Source organism: Alligator mississippiensis, chromosome 2, assembly GCF_030867095.1.
Source record: "Alligator mississippiensis isolate rAllMis1 chromosome 2, rAllMis1, whole genome shotgun sequence".
NCBI lineage: Eukaryota > Metazoa > Chordata > Crocodylia > Alligatoridae > Alligator > Alligator mississippiensis.
Window position 1 is genome coordinate 23,962,231 of NC_081825.1, and position 20,074 is coordinate 23,982,304.

At 48.6% G+C, this 20,074-nt stretch overlaps 1 protein-coding gene across 4 annotated transcripts in view; it reads left to right on the forward strand.

Annotated features, from left to right (window-relative positions):
* LOC102568948 (peroxisomal acyl-coenzyme A oxidase 3) overlaps nt 1-20,074 on the forward strand; it is an 83,737-nt gene continuing 63,663 nt past the window's right edge. Inside the window, exons 1-2 of one of the 4 annotated variants that reach the window (XM_014607645.3) lie at nt 18,484-18,592; nt 19,763-19,916. The gene's annotated coding sequence lies outside the window, so the exon portion shown is untranslated. Of the gene's footprint in view, nt 105-18,483; nt 18,593-19,762; nt 19,917-20,074 lie in introns of those variants that run through there. The other 3 variants (XM_014607646.3, XM_059721543.1, XM_006270328.4) reach the window with 3 other exon arrangements.

The window sequence follows — 20,074 nt, forward strand, 5'->3', positions numbered from 1 at the left end:
GCAAGCTGCCAGGGGAAGGAGCTCCTTCAGAGAAGAGCTACCCAGGGAAGCTGTGGCTGCTGGATAGACTGTTTACAGGGTGTGGTGGGAGAAACCTCCCTAAGGTTTGTTGTTTAGCTGTAATTTGATTGACAGACAACGCGGGTAAAGAAAGACAGCTGTTTATTTGCTCGAGCAAAGACCATAAAGCCAGCAAAAGGCAAAATGGCCCCCCCTCAAGGGTGAGGCAATCTTTTATACTTTTTATAACAAAGCAAGACTATATGGTTAACAAAAAGCAATACTTGGGGCGGTGCTTTATAAATCTTTATAACAGCATATTTCTATTAAGCTGAACTAGCACTTTTTAAAAGCTAAAAGTTAAGTAACAGTAACATTATCTTAACAAAACCTTACACAGTAGAAGATACTTCTCAAGGACACAACCAGTAAGCTCAAACAATGGTTTTTCTGTCTTGTCTTACTTCTTGCTGTAGCTGATTTTTTTTAGCACACAGACACAGATTTACTTTTTAACTCAGAAAATGCTTGGTGTAGTTAAAATGATTACTTGACACAAGCAAAGGCCTAGCTATCATTCTGCCTTGTGGTTAGCTGCATTGCTAGGCCACAGGTCATGCCTTGTATTCAGCTGTAAAGCTAATACTTCTTAATAATCCAAATTATTATAAACCTAACAGTATGATATCAGAAAACTATTTTATTTCAGGGTAATAACAAACTTGCGCACTATAAGGGCTAATATGGTTTTAGGAGTCTACAAGGTACCCAGGGCTGGGAGACACTCAATACTGAAAGAGCAGTTTGGGGTTTTAAAGAGGCAGAGTGTGACTTCCATGATTCATATTATGTTATAGCCCAGGGGCTCATTTATGTTGTTGTTTTTACCGGTGGATTGGACTGAGGCTACTGGGGAGGAGGAGGCCTCATAGGGGAACCCCCTACAGTTTAGAGCCCCAGCACCGGAGAGGGCACAGAGACAGGGCTGCAGCGAGCCCAAGGCCACTCAAAGCCAAATCAGAATTAAGAGTGCTAGTTTTTACATACCATCTATGAGGCATGGGCCACTATGTAGGGGAGGTTTAGAGTGGTGGATAGCTACCCCTGACATCAAGGTAGTAAATGGGCAGCTTTGCTCCTGAGTAACATCATTTTATTGTTCCTTCAAGGCATGGCAGGTGAGAAAGGTGAGTGGTTAGCCAGAAACAGAGGTTCAGGCCAACATTGGACAGGCCCGGGGATGGCCCCCTATCACAGAACCCTACAAGGCCCAAAGACATCTATCAAGCATAAGTCATGAAGATGATGAATGGATCACATGAGGAAATGTGTGCATATTCATATCTTATAGGTCATTGATAACATATACAAGCCACTGCAAATCACAGTTGCATGCTTAGGCAGCAGAAGGCTGGGGCTAATAGGACTTAGCCCCCACACCATGCAGGGCAGTGGTGGCAGCACAGAATGCCACAGGGCAGCCTGGGGTCCGGGTGGCTGCAGCAGGGCAGGGGGGAAGGGGGGCAGGGCACACACACATGCAGATGAGCAGCCAGAGTCTGCAGGTGGCCAGCAACACAGCCCGGCCATGTGAGGAGTAGCACCCAGCAGGTAAGTTTCATAGTGCTTACGGTCGGCAGGGACCTAAACAGATCATCAGGTCCGACCCCCTGCCCCAGGCAGGAATGAGTGCTGGGGTCATAACACCCCAGCCAAATATCTGTCTAGCCTCCTCTTGAAGACCCCCAAGGTAGGAGAGAGCACCACCTCCCTTAGGAGTCCATTCCAGACCCTGGCAGCCCTAACTGTAAAGTAGTATCTCCTGATGTCCAGCCTGAACCTTCTCTCTAACAGTTTGTGGCCATTATTCCTAGTATTCCACAGAACTGGACGCAGTACTCCAACTGTGGCCTGGCCAATGCCGCATAGAGGGGAAGGATCACCTCCCTGGACCTGCTTGTGATGCATCTGTAGATGCACAACAAGGTGCAGTTAGCCTTACTGACCGCTTCCTCACATTAGTGGCTCATGTTCATCCTGGAGTCAACAATGACCCCAAGATCCCTTTCTGCTACCATGTTGACAAGAAGGGTGTTTTCCAGCCGATAGGTGTGTTGCTGGTTTCTCCTCCCTAGATGCAGCACCTTGCACTTGTTTGTATTGAATTCCATCCTCTTCTCATCCACCCACCTCTGTAATTTGTCTAGATCTAGCTGGATTCTGTCCCTCCCCTGCAGCATGCCCACCTCACCCCACAACTTGGTGTCGTCAGCAAATTTGGACAGCGTGCATTCCACATCCAGATTGCTGACAAAGATGTTAAACAATATAGGCCCCAGGACTGAGTCCTGGGGGACTCCACTGCCCACATCACTTCAGATCAAAAATGACCCATCCACCACCACTCTCTGGGTGCGACCATCTAGCCAATTTGCCACCCATCTGACTGTGTAGGCATCGATGCCACAGTCACCTAGTTTTTTAAGAGAATGTGGTGAGAGACCATGTCAAAGGCCCTCTTAAAGTCTAGGAAGACGACATCCATCCCGACACCCTCATTCAGGGACTTGGTGACCTGATCATGAAAAGAAACCAGGTTAGTCAGACAGGACCTGCCCTCAATGAACCCATGTTGGTTGCCCCTGATCATTACCTCCCCTGCTGGGCCCTTGCAGATGTGATCCTTGATAATTTTCTCAAAGGTTTTCCCAAGGATCAAGGTAAGACTGACTGGCCTATAATTGCCAGGGCCCTCCTTTCTCCCCTTCTTGTAAATGGGGACCACATTAGCCCTTTTCCAATCCTCTGGTACCTGGCCAGTGCGACACAAGTGCTCATATAGCCATACCAGAAGCCCCACTATGACCCCTGCCAATTTCCTCAGCATCCTCGGGTGAAGAACATCGGGATCTACTGATTTAAACACATCCAGCCCCTCCAAAAGTTCCCTAACTAGGTCATCCTTGACCCTGGGCATGATGGTGCCTCCCCTGGGTCCATCCACAGTTCTAGTGGGGGAGATGTCCCAGTCCCTGTTCAGGAATATGGGGGCACAGAATTCATTAAAGAGGTCAGATTTTTCATTTGCCACAATCTCCAGATTGCCAAGCCTATCCTGTAGGGGCCCCATGTTACCTAGTGCCTTCGTCTTACTTCCTACGTATTTGAAAAAGGACTTGTTATTATCCTTAATTCTGGTCACTAGCCCTAGCTCTGTCTCTGCCTTGGCCTTCCTAACAGACTCCCTGCAGTCCTGAGCAATGGAGGTGTAATCCTCCTTGGTGATAGCCCCTTGCTTCCACTGTTTGACGCCTCCTTTTTTGCCCTCAGGCATCCCTGGATGGCTTTGCTGAGCCATGGGGGCTTCTTAGCACTCCTTCCCCACTTGGTGTGCATTGGGACTGACTCCCTTTGATCTCAGAGGATCATCTGCTTGAGGAACAACCACCCATCTTGGACTCCCATCTCATTGAACCTCCGAGACCCCAATGCCTCTCCTACTAACCTTAGCTTACAGAAGTCAGCCCTCCTGAAGTTGAGGACCTCTGCCTTGCTGCTTGTTTTCATCACCCTTCACTGGATAGTAAATTCCAGCAGGTGATGATCACCGTTGCCCAGGTGGTCAAGGACCCGCAGACACCTCACCACATCATTGCCTGTGGCAAGGACCAAGTCCAGCAAGGCATTTCCCCTGGTGGGACTATGCACCTCCTAGGTTAGGTGGAGGTCCTGTATCCCAGCTAGGAACCTCCAAAGGTGCATCTCAAGCCGGTCCAGAGAGGTGATACTCTCCCTCTATGTGACTTTGGTCAGGCCGCAGTTGGAGTACTGCATCCAGTACTGGGCACCGCACTTCAAAAGGGATGTGGCCAGCCTGGAGAGGGTTCAGAGGAGGGCCACCCGCTTGGTGAGAGGGCTGCGGGACAGGCCCTATGAGGAGAGACTGAAGGACCTGAACCTGTTTAGCCTTAGCAAGAGGACACTGAGGGGAGACCTAGTGGCTGCCTACAAGCTCATCAGGGGAAATCAACAGCAAATAGGCAGAGCCCTTTTCTCCCCAGCACCACCTGGGGTGACAAGAAACAATGGTAATAAGCTGATGGAGAATCAGTTTAGGTTAGAGATCAGAAGGCAATATTTTACAGTTAGGGTGGCTAGGATCTGGAACCAACTTCCTAGGGAAGTGGTCCTCACCCCTACCTTGGGCAAATTCAAGAGGAGGTTGGATGATCACCTGTCTGGGGTCTTGTAAACCCAGCATTCATTCCTGCCTGTGGCAGGGGGTCAGGCTAGATGATCTGTTCAGGTCCCTCCTGACCCTAGCTGCTGTGAAACTATGAGCAGTCGGACCTGGCTGACTGCTCCTCCTAGCAGATGTCTGGGTAGATTAAGTCACCCATGACAACCACATCCCTTGACTTTACAGCCTCTGTGAGCTGACCTGAGAATTCCAGGCCCAGCTTGTCCCCCTGGTGAGGCAATCTGTAGTAGACACTCACTATCAAGTCCTTTTCCCCATGCCCCCCTTGTATTCTTACCCAGAGTACCTCATTTTGCCCCTCCTCTGACCCCATCCTGATCATTGAGGGCATGTATTGCTCTTTCACATATAGCGCTACCCCCCACCCCCTGATCTTTCCCTGTTCTGTCTTGCCTGTACAGCGTATATCCCTTGATGTCCACTGGCCAGTTATGGGTAGAATCCCGCCAGGTTTCCATGAGCCCCACTAGGTCTGGGTTTTTGCTAGCCAGCAGGAGGGTGAGTTCCTCCTGCTTTTTCCCCATGCTTCAAGCATTTGTGTAGAGGCATTTGAGGGCTCCTGTAGGTGCCTGTGCCACCCCCTTGTTCCTAAGCCTGCCCTGGCCCCTGTCACTTACCTGGGCATTACCTGTGTGCATCACCTGGCTTGATGGCGAAGTGTTCTCATGTTCCTCTGCATCCCCATCCCCCAGCAAAACCTAGTTTAAAGTTCGCCATACAAGATCAGCCAGTAAGTGTGCAGGGGACAGGGGCACGGGGGAGGGAAAGTGCATGGAGGGCCAGATCGAGGTCACAACAGTGAGGGATGGAGTGGGGCAGGGGCTGGGGTGGATAGGGCCATAAGGCCACTCATCCAGGCATGTTGGGGGGCTCCCATCTCTGCGCACACCCCAGGATGATGCCATGTGCCTCCTGCATGCTGGCTGTGCCTGCACCATGTCCCCTGCCCACCCAGCCACAGGAGGTACATGGCATTGCACATGACTCCTGAGGCAGCAGCAGTGGGGCACAGAGCCCAGCCCACAGAAGCAGCCTGCCTCCATGATGCCTCATGCACATATCTGGGTGGCTCGTGCCCCATATGCCTGCTCCGGGGTATGCACAGCAGTGGGTGTCCCCGCCTCCCCCATACCCCTGGACAAACTGCCCAGGCTCCAACCATCTCTTGACCCACCCTGGGGCCCCACTAACCCCTGTCCCTCCCTCTGCCTCACTCCCTCCCTCACTGTGGGAGCCTCAATCTGCTCCCATCCACCCCTTCCCTCCCCCACACCCTTTCCCCTCTGCAAACTTACCTGTTGTATGGTGTGTGCATGTATGTCTATGCATGTAGAGCTATCTTTTAAGTTTAAGTTTTACTCAGCCCCCCCAAATAATATTTTCTCCCTCCACTGTGGTTGCATGTGAAAATTCATACTTCACAATATAAAGTACCCATTTAAAATGGTTACCTAAAAACCTAATGGGCATTGCAGTCCACTTGTTCCTTCTTATGCTCAACTTTGTAAGCTCTTTCGGACAGAGGCCATTTTTTTGTACAGTGCTCAGAAGAGTAGGGTCCTGGATGATGACTGGGACTCCTAGGTACCATAGTTATTCAAATAATAAGTGTTTTTTAACCATCTGGGTAGTTTCATTAGCCACCCTATGAGACCCACTGCCCAGGCTAAGACATTAGAAAAACTAGAAAAACAGTGTTTTTAGGCTCCACCTTCTGGATCTGCTGCATTTATCAGCTAGTAATCCCTCTTCCCAAAACTATATTGGCAAAACATAATTAATTTCAAACCCCACTCCATACACAGGTGAGTGGGATATGAGCAAATTGGGAAATGCGGTCATTGTTATTGGCAAGCAAAGAGGGTGTAAGGACACAAAAAGTTTGAGAAATGGGCCTCATATGGAATTTGTATAAATGGGGAATATAAATGTGTAGAATGTACCTCAAGAGTCCACCTAATCACTGTGTCTACTGTGTGCTGTATATACTGGATCTCTGGTTGAGATATACATATATATGCACTCTCTCTCTCTCTCACACACACACACACACACACACACACACACAGAGCAGGCTTAAATGGGCACACTTGCACATGTGGTATGCTATACCCACAAAGAAATGTTGATTATCACTTTTAAAGCTTGGAACATCCCTACCTCTCTTATGATTGACATAAGATTATCTCTCTTATGGTGACATACCTCCACCATAGCTTGGGTAAATAAAAGAAGCTGACCTGGATCCCTCTTCTAGTGAAGCTGTTGGGAGGATATTTTGTGGAAGCTTTCTAGAAAATGCTCTAAAACAACCTAAACGTGATGACTTTTAGAATAGACTACAAAAGCCATTTACGTAGTACAGTTCTTGGAGAAAGTTGAGGCAGTGTTCCTAGATTGTTTCTCTTTCTCTGGGAGCCTAAGTTTATTTGTTATTCCACATAAGATTTTGTTTTAAATGAGGCTGGATGGTTTTCCTTATGTTTTTGTAAACTTATGTAATTATTGTTTTTTGTCTGAGTGTTTTAATACCTCTGCTTTCCCTCTAGATTTAATCAGGCAGTATGTTATACATTCCTGAATTGATATTGGTATCGGCTCAAATATGCTTTCTTTATAGATCCAGTTATTGGCTGAGAATTTTGGAAGTCTCTTAAAGGGAGCTTTTAGGTTCAGTTGGAATTAGCAAAATCAAGTGAGAGGCTAACTTGCAAAGTTTAATGGCAGCACCGAGAGATGTAAGGGAATTTGGCACCCCACACATTACTAAATCACATGGCACAGAGTCAACAAGTACTGCAGCATTCAATAGTTTTACTGTGAGCAGTCTGGTTCTCTTACAAGACTTTAGGCATGCACTTATACCTGCATTTAAACCCAACTACATTCACTGTGCATTAAGCTAATGTGCACTAAGCAACTTTTAGCAGGTGTCTACACATGCAGAGACTTTGCATTAAATTTAGTGCTAAGTCCCTCCAGCATGTGCCCCTGTGGTCACCAGAGGGAGCTCCAGCCTCCAGCCATATGCTGCCATTTGGCTGCCATCTTGGAAACACAGCCCCACTCTCTGGTTCCTGGTCAGTCCCCTTCCTGCTGAAGACCATTGTGCCCAGAGCAGGGGCAACAAGTGGCAGTTCCCTCCTTGCCCATCCTGCTTCCCTGCACCATGGTTATTCCAGCCCCTGCCCAGATCACCCCTGCTCCAGCTGGGCATGGTGCTTGCCTTCCTGGCCCCAGCAGCCCCTCCTCCCAGCCCACCCCTGGTCCCAGAATAGCTGTGCATCTGCATGCGGGGGGCCAAGGCAGCAGATGCAAGAGACCCTACTGCTGCATTCCCTGCCCCAGCCTTCCTGCCCAGCCACACACACACCCCCTACCTCCTGCCCACATCCAGCACCACTCTTAGGACACACACATGCCAGCTTTAAACTAGGTTTGACGGGGGATGGGGAGGCAGGAGATGGAGAGAATCTAAGACCTACAAGCTACGAGACATGCGACAGAGCATGCCCTGTAAATCCTAAAGGGCCCATTGGGTAGCAGAACGATGGGGCACCAAAGGCATCATGCAGAGGGCTCAAGTGCTTATATACTAATGCTAGGAGCATGGGGAACAAGTAGGAAGAATTTGCACAGCTGCTTACAAACAATGACTTTGATTTAGTGGGGCTAACAGAAACCTGGTGGGACCCTACCCATGACTGGACAGTATTCATTGAGGGCTATAGGTTGTACAGATGGGACAGAGTAAGGAGGAAGTGGGGGGGGGGGAGTTGCTTTCTATGTTAAGGAGCATTATACATCTACCCTAATCAAAATGGGACCAGAGGAGGACAAAGTTGAGGGGTTACAATTCACAAATGTCAGGGAAGAAAGGGACTTGGTGGTGGGGGTCTACTACAGACTTCCACATCAAGAGGAGAAGCTAGACCTGGAATTCTCAAGGCAGCTCTCGGAGGCCATACGATCTAAAGACTTGATTGTCATGGGGGACCTAAACTGCCCCTAATGCAGGAGGTATATGGTCCCACTAGGGGGAATGCCTTACTGGACTTGATGTTGGCTATGGGGAATACCTGGTAGGGGAGCTGCAGATTCGTGGTCACCTTGGGAACTCTGACCATCAATCAAATCAATTCACCATATGGTGTAGGGTGGGAAAGATAACCCTAGTAGGGTAGAAGTGGTTGACTTTAGGAAGGCATATGAGTGAGCTCAGGTGTTCAGTCAGCTCATGAGTTTAGTCAATGATGCACTGCAGGATAGAAGTACTGGTGAGATGGGAGTCCAGGAAGGGTGGTCGTTCCCAAAGGAAGCAATTCTTTGGGCGTAGAGGGAGACAATCCCAATATGAGGGAAAGGGGGCAAAGGGGCCAGAAAACCTCCTTGGCTAAAAAGAGAAATCCAGGGAAGCCTAAAGACAAAAAAAGAGGCATATAGGCCATGGAAGCAGGGGGAAGCTACCAAGGAGGAGTATACCTACTTGGCCTGCACTTTCAGGGAGGCAGTTAGAAAGGTCAAAGCAACTATGGAGCTGAGGCTAGCAATGCAAATTAAAGAAAAAAAAAACCTCTTTTTTTAGGTATGTAGGGAGTAAAAGGAAGGCACAGGGCAGCATAGGACCCATACTGAGCAAGCAGGAGCAGTTACTGATAGACAGGGGGGACAAGGCTAAGCTCTTCAGTGAGTTTTTTTGCCTCAGTGTTCCTGAATCAGGGTCAAGAAAAGTCTCCTAATGGGTTCTTAGATGGGCATCAGAGGGGCACCAGCTTACCAACTATTGACACTGACTTGGTGCAGAATCACTTGGATGGACTAGATGTGTTCAAGTCAGCAGGCCCGGATGAGCTTCATTCAAGGGTACTGAAGGAATTGGCCAGTGTCATAGTAAAACCACTGGCACGGCTGTTTGAGCACTTGTGGTGCTTGGGTCAGGTCCTGGAGGACTGGAAAAGGGCCAATGTGGTCCCTATTTTCAAGAAGGGGAGGATGGAGGATCCAAGTAATTATAGGCCAGTCAGTCTCACCTCTATCCTTGGAAAAGTCTTTGAAAAAATTATTAAGGATCATATTTGTGGGAGTCCAGTGGGAAAAATAATGCAGCAAGGCAACCAGCATGGATTCATAGCTGGTAGATTGTGCCTGATTAACCTGGTTTCTTTTTATGACCAGGTCACAAAACTCTTAGACACAGGAGTAGAGGTGGATGTCATTTACTTGGATTTTAGGAAGGCCTTCAATATGGTATCTCATCCCATTCTCATAAATAAATTAAGAGGCTGTGACTTAGATGATTATACAGTCCAGTGGGTAGCAAATTGGCTTGGGGGTTGCACCCAGAGAGTGGTGGTGGACAGGTCAGTATCTATGTGGAAGGATGTGGGCAGTGGGGTCCCACAGGGCTCAGTCCTTGGACTTGTACTCTTCAATGTCTTCATCAGTGACTTGGATGTGGGCGTGAAGGGTACTCTGTCCACATTTGTGGAAGATACTAAATTGTGGGGTGAAATGAACATACCAGAGAGTAAGGAATGATTGCAAGCGGACCTGGACAGGTTGGAAAAGTGGGCAGAAGACAAAAGGATGCAGTTCAACAAGGACAAATGCAGAGTGCTGCACCTAGGGTGTAAAAATATCCAGCACACTTACTGGCTGGGGAATGACCCTCTCAGCAACACAGATGTGGAAAGGGATCTTGGAGTTATAGTGAACTCCGAGATGAACATGAGTTGTCAGTGTGATGAAATCATCAGCAAAGCTAACCGCACTTTATCATGCATCAGCAGATGCATGACAAATAGATCCAAGGAGGCGATACTTCCCCTCTATGCAGCACTGGTCAGATCACAGCTGGAGTACTGTACTGTGTCCAGTTTTGGACGTCATACTTTAAGAAGGATTTGGATAACTTTGAAAGGGCCAGAGGAGGGCCACTAATATGGTTAAGGGTTTGCAGACTAAGCCCTATGAGGAGAGACTGAGGGACCTGGACCTCTTCAGCCTCTGCAAAGGAAGGCTGAGAGGTGATCTTGTGGCCACCTACAAATTCATTAGGGAGGGGCAGCAAGGAACCAGAGATGCTCTGTTCACCAGGGCGTCTCTTGGGGTAACAAGAAACAATGGTCACAAACTGACAGAGTAAATTAAGGCTAGAAATCAGGAAGCACTTCTTCATGGTAAGGGTGGCCAAAAGTTGGAATGGGTTTCCAAGGGAAGTGGTTCTCTCCCCTACCTTGGGGGTCTTTAAGAGAAGGCTGGATAGGCATCTAGCTGGGGTCATCTGACCCCAGCACTCTTTCCTGCCCAAGGCAGGGGGTCGGACTCAATGATCTGTTGAGGTCCCTTCCAACCCTAGAGAAATGTGCCCCCACAGGTAGTTGGGTATTGTTATCTTTGATAGACTGTGGTGTTCAGTTTGTGGGGGTGCTGGAGGTTGTTGGCAGGTTTTGTGTTTTGAGCTGTAGGAAGTTGGCTTCAGTTCTGGTGATGAGGTTAGGTTAGCACAGTTTGGTGCTTGTTTGAGTTTACAAACCACTTTTTACAGCTGGGCCTATGAACTTCACTTCTTCAGCCTCTTAGGTAATAGGTACAGAAACTCCATGGACTCAATATAGACATTGGAATTCTGACACACTGCGACCTGCCAGACATCTGACTCCCGAGGTACCTCTCCACTTTTACCTGCCCTGCTACATCCCCCCTTTCTCTCCCGCCCCCCCCCCCCACTCCGAGCCTGTCCCTCACCCTCTGATGCCTCCATTTCCATTTTCACTGACTGGCTTTCTTGCCTCCATTGCATGCCAGCCTCTGCCTTCTTTACTATTCCTTCCATCCAGGAACAGCACACAGACACACTAACTGCAGGTACTTACTCAACCTAACACAGTGTTTTTCAACCCAAAAGCTGGCATCCCAGGCAGCTAAGCTGAGCTCACCGGGAGCCTCACAACTCGACTGCAAACAGCAAGCCTCAGGCCTGTCAAAGACGTGATGGGTCTGGCTTTCCCCAGCCAAGACGCTGTGCGTGCATGTGGTAGCTGAAGGTCATGGTGCCTCCTACCCACCTTTCACCATTGGGATCCTCGGTCCTGGCATTTACAGGGCTGTTGCACTGCCAGAAGTCCCACCAGGCCTCCCCCACCCTGGCAAAGTGCAGTTTTAGTGATCATGCCCAGGACCTTGGGCCTCCTCCTTCCCCATAGCCCTAACCAATACCTCCAAATTCATGCTGGCACAGAAGCTCAGCAGGGACATGTGATTCCCCTACTGGCTAGTGAGGCAGTGAGTGCCCCCTCCAGCTCTGAAAGGAGGGCATTAAATGGCTTTTAAAAAAGGAAAAAAGGAAATAGGTACAGAAGGAGTGAGGAGGGTAGCATTCATTCCATCTGCACCTGGAGCTTGGGGAACTCCAGCAGTGAGAGGTTCATCTTCAGGAACACCAGCTGCTCCACCAAACCAGGATCCAGGCAAGTGAAGTGGGGCATCACAACATCCCCAGCAATGCTGAACACCCTCTCGCTTGGAACACTGGTCGGTGGACAGGAGAGGTGCTCACAGGCAACCATAGCCAGATCCGGCCACATCTGGCTGCAGCTTGCCCAGTAGGCCAAGGGGTCACACAGCACCAGCTTCAAATCCTTGGTGACATAGGCAGCCACCAAGGCCTGAGCACTACCTACATGATGGTGGGGTCTGGTGCCTCTGAACCCCACCATGAAAGCCATGCACTTGGCCAACATTAGCAGTGCCTGTGGTGGAGGAGGAGACTGGCTGGTGGATGGCATGCTAGCATGGGACAGTGGATCCCCCTTTTCCATAGATTCATAGATCCATGTCCCCCTGCCTCTGCCATTCTGCCTCCCTGACTCTCTTCACCAGAACCTCCACTGTCATTCAGAGTTTGGCTGCTGCATACACTGCCCTTCACCTTCAGGTCACACATGGCTGCCAGCACGGAGACCATACTGGACCACAAGGGATCAAGCCACTTCCTGATGCCCTCCTTCAGCCACCTTACCAGTGCTTGGACATCTGGTGACAGAGGCTTGCCCCAGTCAGGAACATTGATCCCCTGGAAGCTCTCCATTTGGCTCTGAAGTTCCCTCATTATGGGGTCACCTGGCTAAGGAGAGCATCGCCAGTGCTGAGGGTCTCAGTGGCTTCTAGGAAGGGCTTGAGGACCACCAAGATCTGGGACATAGTATCCCACTCAGCTCTGTTCAGGGGGCCGGTGATCCCAATCTCCCTGAGCAAGGCCATCATAGATGGCTTTCTGTTGCTCCACCAGCCTCTCAAACATCAGGTGCATGGAGTTCCACTGAGTCTCCACATCCTGCATGATTTTGTGCGGTGGAATGTTCAGCTCTGCTTGTTTATCCCACAGCATCTTGCTCCCCTTGAGGCTTTGGTGGCAGCAGCCAGACACCTTTCTGCATTAGAAAATGAGCTTGCTGGTTGTGCTGGCACTGTCACCAGCAGCCCTTTCCCCCCACAAAGTTGGCATCATGGACCACCTTGACCATATGGCCCCATTGTTGGTGAACATGAACCGGCAGGTGAGCTCACCCTGCCCAGTGAGCGACCCCTGCGGCAAGCAATTAATGGCCCCATAATCTCAGGTGCCATGTGAGATTCATCAATCACCTCGGCTTGAAAAAGAGCCCACTGATGGTCTGACTGGTCGCACCAGTTCCCTGTGCGGGAGAGGTAGGCATGATCTCCACCCTGGCTGCTCCAGATGTTCAAAGTGATGTGTTAGGCCACCTGCAGACCTGCCTTGTGTGGCTCCTCTCTCAAGTACTCCCTGCATGCCTCATACAGGGAGGGCACCATCATCCTGCTGAAGTTGGTGCATGTGGGCACTTGGTATGATGGGGCCATGAGCACCATGAGCTGCCTGAACCCTGGCCACTCAACTAGGAAGAAGGGCTGACCATCAACAGCAAGCATCTCACCAATGCTCTGGGTAATCTCACTCGCCCTTGCAATGCGCCCCGTTTTCTGTCCACCTTTCCCCCACTGTTCCATGGTGGCGTGGCTCTGCTTTGGGGGGACAGGGGCTTTAGAGTGAGAAGGGCTGACCATCCACAGCAAGCATCTCCCCAATGCTCTGAGTGATCTTGCTTGCCTTTGCAACATGCCCCCCCGCCTTTCTGTCTGCCTTTCCCCCACTGTTCCAGTGTGGCCTGCCTCTGCTTTAAGAGGACAAGGGCTTTGAAGTGAGAGGGGGACTTCTCTTTGGGCATGCTTCTGCTGGTGCCAGGATAAGGAGGAGCAAGGGCAAGTGGGTGATGCCTGCAGAGATGCTTCAGTATCCCCATGGTACTAATGTGTTTTGTTCCCTTGCTCCAGCTGATTTTGGCTTGGCAGTGCAGGCAGATGGTGTATGTGAGGTCATCTGCCAGCTCAAAATGATCCCAGACCACACTACCCACTCACTTCTGGGGTGCAGGTGAATGTGTGGGTGCTACAATTTCACCCTCCTCAGCAGACAGAGGAACAGCAACAGGAGGAGTGGACTCAGACTCCTTTGAAGTGCCTTCTGGGGAAGGGAGACCTGGCTCTAGGGGAAACTTGAGAGGTGTAGAGCACAAACTCAGATGATTCCCCCTCCTTCCTTAGAATTTCCCTTGCTAGGGCACTCAGATCCAGCTCCAGCTCTTTCTCTGGCATTGGAAGGCTCAGCATGAAAAGCAAAATGGGAGTGGAGGAGGCTGTCATGCTGGTGCTGCTGCTTGTTGTTGTGGTGTGGGGTGGCGTTATGGCTGGTGCTTTTGGAGGGAATGCAGTCTCAGGCACAGGCAATGCCACTGGCACTGCTCCCCTCTCCTTGCTGCTTGTGGAAGCCTCATCCCTTCTAGCTGGAGTAGAGAGGCTGTGCCTCAGTTTGGGGTGGGGGGGACCTACACCTCTCCCTCTTCCCCTTCTTCCACCCCTCCCTGAAGGCTTGCCACTGCCTGCCTTTCCACCATGCTTCATGGTGTGTTTCATGTCTTGCTTTTCTACAAATATATAAATGTATTTGCGTTCCTATATAAATTCAATAATGTGAGTGTGGCACAAAGTAGAAGTGTGTAAGAACAAATATGAATGAATAATATGTCTTTCCTCCTATATAAATTCAATAACGTGTGTGGTGCAAAGTATAAATGTATAGAAATGAAATACATTTCTATTCGCCTACCTATATAAATTAAATTCTATAGTAATCCTATCCAATATAATTATAGAATTGAAAAGAATAAATCAAATAATAAAATAAAAGCGTGTAGAAGAAAGAAAAATCCAGAAAGGTATTCTGAAATTCCTCTTGCTAGGCTAGCAAGTGGGAAAGCCTTCAGAAGATCAGTGCTAGTAGCCTTCATTGTCTGATGCTGCTGAGATGCTGGAGCACAGAGCTCAGTAACTGACACCAAGGCAGAAAGCAGGGCAGTTCAAACTATACTGCATTTTATGCTGTTTTTCCATCCCTCCCCCAGAGCACTGGGATTGGAAGGGACCTCAGGGAAGGATGGCAGTACACAGTCAATATGAGAGCAGTCCTTCCCCCCTCTTTCCCCTCCCTCTCCTTACTTTCTGTTTCCCTGCAGGCAAGCCCAGCTTCAGCTTCAGCTTTAGCTTCAAAACTCAAAACATTTTGAAACTTTCAAATGTTTCATCTGCCCTCATTTTGTTTTGAGGCTGTTTCAAAGCCCTCTGTTTCATTTCAATTTCACTGCTTTGAGTTCAAAATGAAACAGCCAGCGAAGCTTCATACAACCCTACCACTTACAATGTGAAAACTCTTTACAGTGTCTCTGGTTTTTGGGCCCAGGGTGGCGGGCCATTAAGGGAGGGGTGCAGAATCAGGGGCAGGTGCCCAACACCACAAGCCATTCTCCCTCAGATCCAGGGGCCGCAGCGACTGCAGCGGGTGATGGCCTCATGCAACTGCCATCTGGGATGATGCTCCCTGAAGTCTGGTGGCTACCCCTCCAATTGCCTCAGTGTAGCCCCACCCTCCCTGTGTGGCACACTAGGTCTTCAGGAATGTGGTGCAAAGGAGAGCAGTGGGGCTGGACAAGTCCGGGTTAGGGACTGGGCCAGTGTGTCTGGTGAGCAGGAGGTGCCAAAGGACTTCCTCCCAGGCCTATGTCGGGGCCTGATGTGGGGTGGCAGGTAGGCCCCAGCAGACCTGAAGGACCATGGGTGGGGGTTCAGGGAATAGGGGGCATGGATGTGACCTCCAAGGCTAGGAAGGTGTCTAGGGCCCAGCAGTCAGTGTCCTTGGCCTCCACTGCCTGGGCCTTGATGGCAACCTGCTGGTGGAGCAGCTCCACATGCTCCCATTCTAGGGCCTCCATTTGTGCCCAGTGGTTCCACACTTCCTCCTGAGTGGTCTCCCAGGTGATATCTTTTGCCCACCTCCCATGCCTGCACCCACATCTTCTACTCCTCTACTGCCTCCACCAGCTTCTGGAGCAGAATAGTACTATCCAGAGTGCACTGTTGGCACATCCGGATAGTTCCAGCATGGTGTGGTGACAACCTGGAGCCCACATCTCCACTGGGACTGGTGGGCTCCTTGTCCCCCCATGTCCAGATCATGGAATTGCAGAAGCAAGAGACAGAAGCCTTTTGGGATAGTTTGCAACATTTCAGAGAGAGGATGCTTGGCACAATGGACCATGCTCTGCCCAGTCTCAGATAAGGGGTCAGCCATGCATTGGTAAGTCAGCCAGCAGGCCTGGGCCCAGGTGGCCACCAGCCAAGCCCCCAGTCTCCTCTTTCTCCCTTAGGGCCAGTGGACTGCTGGGTGCTGGCCACAGGCAGCCTGCCTCCCCTACCTGCTTCTCAAGGAAGGACAAGACAGGCTACAGGCAGCACATGCTAATGCAGCTCCACATCAACTGCTTTGCTGTACTGTCACCCAGCCTACAACATCTGGGCTGAGGATGCACAGGGTTCCTGGACAACCAGGGTGAGGGGCTGCCTGCACCCCCACCCACCCTGCTGGTGCCCTCTCCAGGAAGACAACCCAGGGCCAGCTCCCCCTGCACTGCCACTACACCCCAAGCATGCCTCTGGTGCCTGTGCCCCAGGCAACGCATGATCAGCTCTTTGTGCAGGCTGAGGGGTGCCCAAGCCACTAATACCTGCTGATGATGATCCACCTGGTGCCCCAGGCACACCTGTGCTCTTTGTTTGGGACCCTGAGCTATGACAGCATGGGAGGCAAGCTTCCAAATTGCTTTAAAATTTTTAATATATCAATAAAACATTGTGTTTAACTGATAGCTGTGTATATAATGGTGTTTCATTTTAATTGCAGATAAACATGAATTTGGGGGGGTTTAATCAGAGAATTTTGAATTTTTTTAGCTGAGAAAACCAGAATCCCTGTATGCTGCTCACTGTTTTCCTCTTGGGCTATGGGTACTAGTTCTCCTTCCCTCCTTCACACTCCTCCCTCCCTGCCGCCTTCCCTGCTGCCTTCTGATTCCTGCTGGGGCACCCCACAGCTTCCCTTCTCCCCTTCCCTGCCAGACTACCCCACCTCAAGCCAAAGGATAACCAGCTAGCTAGCTGGTTATCACTGCACTTATCAGTTAACCATTTAAACTTTCTCATCCCTAATGCAAATCTTGTTTTTCTTGGCCACCAAGTTATAGGTGAGGGGCCAACCCAGAGAACTAATGGCATTGAAGAAACAGTGCATTTGCAGAAAAAATATACAGAAAAAGACAAAGAAACTGGAAAACCTGAACGAAAAAAAAAAAAGTTTTGTTAGGTAAAGCATAAAATTAAGTGTTCAGAAGATGGAAAAGAAAAGAAGATAGGATATGATTTTAAATGTAGAGTTTGCTTTAGATGTCTCTTTAAATCTATGATCTGATAGTGATGATGTGACTGAGCTACAGTGTATATTTACATGCATAAAAATTTGCAAAACAGGTGATACCCTTTCTGAGAGTTTCCTCTCCCATTGGAAGCTATAGATTGCCTTTCTTGTCTTCTGGAAAAGTAAAGTATATACCCTTGGGTCCTGTCCTACCTCACAACCTCTGTGTTGATAACACTTGTGATTTTTACCATGAATTTCACTATACTTAAAATTTTTTTTTCTAAAAACACCACCTCAAGGACCTATGAAATTGATTTTCTGAGAACATAAGATATTTTGGCTATGGTGTGCTTTTTTCTTAAGACAGCTAACTTTCTAACCCTCACCACTACAGAGAAAAATATTAGATCTGTGTACTGCAATATCTTTGAGGGAATGAAGAAAGATGGAAACTTGTAGCAAAAGCATATCTGCCTTTGTTACTCTCTCATGGCCTACTGCATGCCCTTAACATTTTAAAAGTTAGGAAATTTATCATTTGTGGACACACAACTGGAGCAAAGGTTATGTAGTGTTTCCCTCTGGTTTTCCCTAGTTCCCCCACTACCTGCAGTTGCAGCAGCGGGGATGTGTACATCAAGTGGCATCAGTAACCTCAAAAAGAAGGGAGATAGAGTTGATTGGCTGTGGAAGCCAAGTGTCCTGCACCTAGGAAGGTATGCAACACCAGATGTTCTCCTTCATTACGCTCTTGAGGAGTCTATAGTACACTCAGTGGTACATTTCTACCTATAACAACATTGAATTCTATGGTCCTTGACCTGAAACTAGTCCTTTTTAAAAAAAAATGAGCAGTGCTTATCAGGTACAGAGCACTACCTGTACAGCTTTGTTTGTGCAGACCTGTCCAGCTGTACAAGGCTGGTATTAGTGAGATTTCACATTGGTTGTGTTCAGGGGTGGTGCCAGGATCTTCCCAGTGGAGGAGAGGGGCCTGAAGTGGGCTAGACAGAAAATTGGTGGGGTGGGGTGGGTTGCACTGTGGGCAACAGCAGGGTGGGCTCAGCTGCACAGGGCAGGTGGTGGCGGTCCAGGGGGAGGGGCAGAGCTGGGAGGGGTGGTTATGGGGAGAGTTAAAGTTAATTTTTGGTTGCCTATAGCCTCCCCAAGTTCCCATCCCCCCCCTCCCCCCAACCTGACTTCCAATGCTGGTTGTGTTATAAGCACCATAAAGGAAATATTACTTCTAAAAGAAATGATTTTCAAATAAATTAATCAAACGATATACCTTTAAGTGGAGTTTCAAATCCAGACCCTGGACTTTTGACACTGTCTGTACTCACCGCTCTTGTTCATAGTCCAAAACACTTCTCATATACTCAAAGTCCATGTTTGCAAACAAAATGCTAATGTGTATTCATTAGCCGATATATACAACTGCCATTTGTAGTTTATTTATGTAGCGAGCGAAAAGGATTCATCAAACAACTGTAAGCTACGGAGAGGTATTTATATTTATTTATTTAGGAATTTGTAACAGGGTCCATTACCTCCACATCTGGGTATGTTACCTTAGTTAAAATAACATTAACACCTATATTAGCCTACCAGACTTAGTAACAAACCCTCTTTATTGAGCCAAATGTTCTAGATGCATTAGTATAATGTAGTATAATTTACTAGATATATTACAAATGTTAAAACAGTAATTTTTGTATGGGAAAAGGTTTATTTTCCGGCTGGGAAATGCTTTTATATATACATAGAACCAGAGAGCTGATAGATTGGTAACAAAAAGGGGAAATTTTCTCATTTTCTTCAAAATAAACATAATAACATAATAACATAACTTCAATAATACATGTGAAGTTTCAGCCCAAAAGAGGGGTTTCTGCAAAGAGTTATGAGCAAAAGGAAAAGCAGGATTCTGAATAGTAATGTATTCTTAACTTTAACTAAGTCATCACTCCATTTTGTTGTATTCAGTTGTCTGGATCCAGGTTCAGACAGCCAGAGTAACACTTATATGTATAGATATTTAATGAAAATTGAACCCACAATTTGCTGGATCAACAATGATCTTAGAAAAATAATTTCAGCTTCTATCCAAAGCCAAAGCATCTAGTCTCACTTAAGTGAGAGGGGTTTTGTGTGTGTGTCTGAGAGATGGGCCTGATTTAAATGCAAGGGAAAGCCTGCCATGTCTGGTGGGTGGAAGAGGCCTGATTCTGTACTACAGGGGTGGGTGAAATATGGCCCATGGGCTGGATTTAGCATGCCAGGCCATTCTATCTGGCCTGTGGGGACCCCTAAAAATTTAGTATATTTAATATTCATTTGGACCTGGCTGCCTGTCAAAGATGACAGGAGCCAGGGGCAATAGGACTGAGGGGGAGCTGGCAGGAGTGGGGAGCCCAGCCCCACAACACCCCCAGCCATTCTCTTGCCTTCCTGTCCCTCCACTACTCCATCACCATGTGGCCCCCAGCTGCATCGCCGGACCGCGGGAGCATGGGGCCGTGCCGGTACCCCAGGGTGGGGTGTGTGTAGAGAGGGGCAGAGTGTGTAGGTGTGGGTTCGTAGGGTGAGTCCCATATGCACACCCATACACATGTACCCACACCCCCTCACACTGCCATACAAGCAGATAGTGATGTACTATGTGCACTTTGCAGAGGTGTGTGGGTGTCCTAACAACTTGAGGCTAGATGACTTCAGTGGAAGATAAGGCTAGAGCTCCTGCCTGTGCCCCAAACTGCTTCTCTCTGCCTTTGGTTTATGCATGACTCTTGCATTTGCAGTGCCACTGATCACTTGGAAGACTAAAGGGTGAGTAACTGAAAAATGTTGTTTGCATATAGGTTATTTCAACATTAAGTGGGAGGAAACATAATGTCCTCCTTCATTTTAAGCCTTTTTGCATTTATGAATCCATTGATATTTTCATAGTTTCATTTGGAAGTGAGGCCAATTAATTATTCACATAT